Consider the following 3601-nt stretch of genomic DNA (forward strand, 5'->3'; position numbering starts at 1 on the left):
TCGCATGAATTTGAATCTAAATCATGTGATTCGCTTGGATTTGATGCTAACTCGTATGTTTCGCATGCAGTTCATGCTAAATCATGTATAAAACAAGTATTTGAAGCTAAACCATTTGTGTCGCATGGATTTGAAGCTAAGCCTTCTAGTGCGCATTGATTCGAAGCTAAATCACGTGTTTTGCATGGATTTGAAGCTAACTCGATTGTTTCGCCTTCCTTCTGCTTCGCATTGATTTGAAGTGTGGATTTGAAGCTAACTCGTTTGTTTCGCATGCAGTTGAAGCTAAATTATGTATATCACAAGTATTTGAAGCTAAACCATTTGTATCACAAGAATTTGTAGCTAAGCCTTCTACTTCGCATTGATTTGAAGCTAAATCAAGTGTTTCGTTTGGATTTGAAGCAAACACATTTGTTTCTCATGCAGTTGAAGCTATATCACTAATGTTCGCAAGTATTTGAAGCTAAATCATTCGTATCTCACGGAGTTGAAGCTAAGCCTTCTACTTCGCATTGATTTGAAGCTAAATCATGTCTTACGCTTGGATTTGAAGCTCACTCCTTTGTTTCTCCTGCATTTGAAGCTATATCACTTATATCGCAAGTATTTGAAGTTAAATCATTTGTGTTGCATGGATTTGATGCTAAGCCTTCTACTTCGCTTTGATTTGAAGCTAAACCATGTGTTTCGCATGGATTTGAAACTAACTCGTTTGTTTCGCATGCACTTGAAGCTAAATTATGTGTTTCACAAGTATCTGAATCTAAACAATCTGTTTCGCATGAATATTCAGCTAAACCATGTGTTTCGCATGAATTTGAAGATAAATCATTTGTTTCTCATTGTGTTTGAAGCTAAGCCTTCTACTTCGCATTGATTCGAAGCTAAATCATGTGTATTGCATGGATTTGAAACTAACTCGTTTGATTCGCATGCAGTTGAAGCTAAATCATGTATATCACAAGTATCTGGATCTAATCCATCTGTTTCGCAAGAATATGAAGCTATGAAGCTAATCCATGTGATTCGCATGAATTTGAAGCTAAATCATATGTTTCGCATGGATTTGAAGCTCAATCTTGTTTATCAAAAGTATTTGAAGCTAAAGCATTTGTTTCGCATGGATTTGAAGCTAAGCCTTCTACTTGACATTGATTTGAAGTTAAATCATGTGTTTCTCTTGGATTTGAAGCTAACTTGTTTGTTTCGCAAGCAGTTGAAGCTAAATCATGTTTATCACAAGTATCTGAATCTAAACCATCTGTTTCGCAAGAATATGAAGCTAAACCATGTGTTTCGCATGAATTTGAAGCTAAATGATGTGTTTCGCTTGGTTTTGAAGCTAACTATTTTGTTTCGCCTGCATTTGAAGATAAATCATGTATAGCACAAGTATTTGAAGCTAAACCATTTGTTTCGCATGGATTTGAAGATACGCCTTCTACTTTGCATTGATTTGAAGCTTACTCGATTGTTCCGCCTGCATTTGAAGCTATATCACTTATATCGCAATTATCTGAAGATAAATTATTTGTTTCTCATGTAATTGAAGATAAGTCTTCCACTTCGCATTGATTTGAACCTAAATAATGTGTTTCGCTTGGATTTGAAGGTAAAGCGTTTGTTTCGCATGCAGTTGAAGCTAAAACATGTTTATCACAAGTATTTGAAGCTAAACCATTTGTTTCGCATGAATTTGAAGTTAATCCTTCTACTTCGCATTGATTCGAAGCTAAATCATGTGAATCGCATGGATTTGAAGCTAACTCGTTTGTTTCGCCTGCATTTGAAGCTAAGCCTTCTACTTCGCATTGATTTGAAGCTAAGTCTTCTACTTCGCATTGATTTGAAGCTAAATCATGTGTTTCGCTAGGATTTGAAGTGAACTCGTTTGTTTCGCATGCAGTTGAAGCTAAATCATGTATATCACAAGTATTTGAAGCTAAACCATTCGTTTCGCATATATTTGAATCTAAGCCTTCTACTTCGCATGAATTTGAATCTAAATCATGTGTTCCGCTTGGATTTGAAGCTAACTCGTTTGTTTCGCATCCAGTTGAAGCTAAATCATGTATATCACAAGTATTTGAAGCTAAACCGTTTGTTTCGCATGGATTCGAAAATCAGCCTTCTATTTCGCACTGATTCGAAGCTAAATCTTGCGTTTCACATGGAATTGAAACTATCTCGTTTGTTTCGCATGGATTTGAAGCTAACTCGTTTGTTTCGCCTGCATTTGAAGCTAAATCATGTAAATCACAAGTATTTGAAGCTATACCTTTTCTTTCGCATGTATTTGAAGATAAGCCTTCTAATTCGCATTGATTTGAAACTAAATCATGTGTTTCGCTAGAAATTGATGATAATTCGTTTGTTTCGATGCAGTAGAGCTAAATCATGTATATCATAAGTATTTGAAGCTATAGCATTTGTTTCGCATGGTTTTGAAGCTAAGCCTTCTACTTCGCATTGATTTGAAACTAAATCATGTGTTTCGCTTGGATTTGAAGCTAATTCGTTTGTTTCGCATGCAGGTGAAGATAAATCATGTAAATCACAAGTATTTGAAGCTAAACCATTTGATTCGCATGGATTTGGAGCTAAGCCTTCCACTTCGCATTGATTTGAAGCTAAATCATGTGTTTCGCATGGATTTAAAGCTAACTCGTTTGTATCGCATGCATTTGAAGCTAAATCATGTGTATCACGAGTGTTTGAAGCTAAACCCTTTGTTTCGCATTGATGTGAAGCTAAGCCTTCTACTTCGCATTGATTTGGAGGTAAATCATGTGTTTCGCATGGATTTGAAGATAACTCGTTTGTTTCGCATGCAGTTGAAGCTATATCACATATATTCGCAAGCATTGAAAGCCATATCATTCGTTTCGCATGGATTTGAAGATTAGCCTTCTACTTCGCATTGATTTGAAGTTAAATCATGTGTTTCGCATGTATTTGAAGCTAAATCATGTGATTCGCTTGGATTTGAAGCTAACTCGTTTGTTTCGCATGCAGTTGTATCTAAATCATGTTTATCACAAGTATTTGAAGCTAAATAATTTGTGTCGCATGGATTTGAAGCTAAACCTTCTACTTCGCATTGATTTGAAGCAAAGTCATGTTTTACACTTGGATGTGAAGATCACTCGTTGGTTTCGCATGCAGTTGAAGCAAAATCATGTATATCGCAGGTATTTGAAGCTAAACCATTTGTTTCGCATAGATTCGAAGATAAGCCTTCTTCTTCGCATTGATTTGAAGCTGAAACATGTGTTTCATTTGAATTTGAAACTAAGACGTCTGTTTCACATGCAGTTGTAGCTAAATCATGTATAAAGCAAGAATTTGAAGCTAAACTTTTCGTTTCGCATGGATTTGAAGATAAATCGTGTTTTTCGCATGGATTTGAAGCGAAATCATGTGATTCGCATGGATTTGAAGCTAACTCGTTTGTTTCGCTTGCATGTGAAGCTAAATCATGTATATCACAAGAATTTGAAGCTAAACCATTTGTTTCGCATGGATTTGAAGCTAAGCCTTCTCCTTCGCATTGATTTGAAGCTAAATCATGTGTTTCGCTTGGATTTGAAGCTAACTC

The sequence above is a fragment of the Megalopta genalis genome, unplaced genomic scaffold (assembly GCF_051020955.1).
Source record: "Megalopta genalis isolate 19385.01 unplaced genomic scaffold, iyMegGena1_principal scaffold0039, whole genome shotgun sequence".
Lineage (NCBI taxonomy): Eukaryota > Metazoa > Arthropoda > Insecta > Hymenoptera > Halictidae > Megalopta > Megalopta genalis.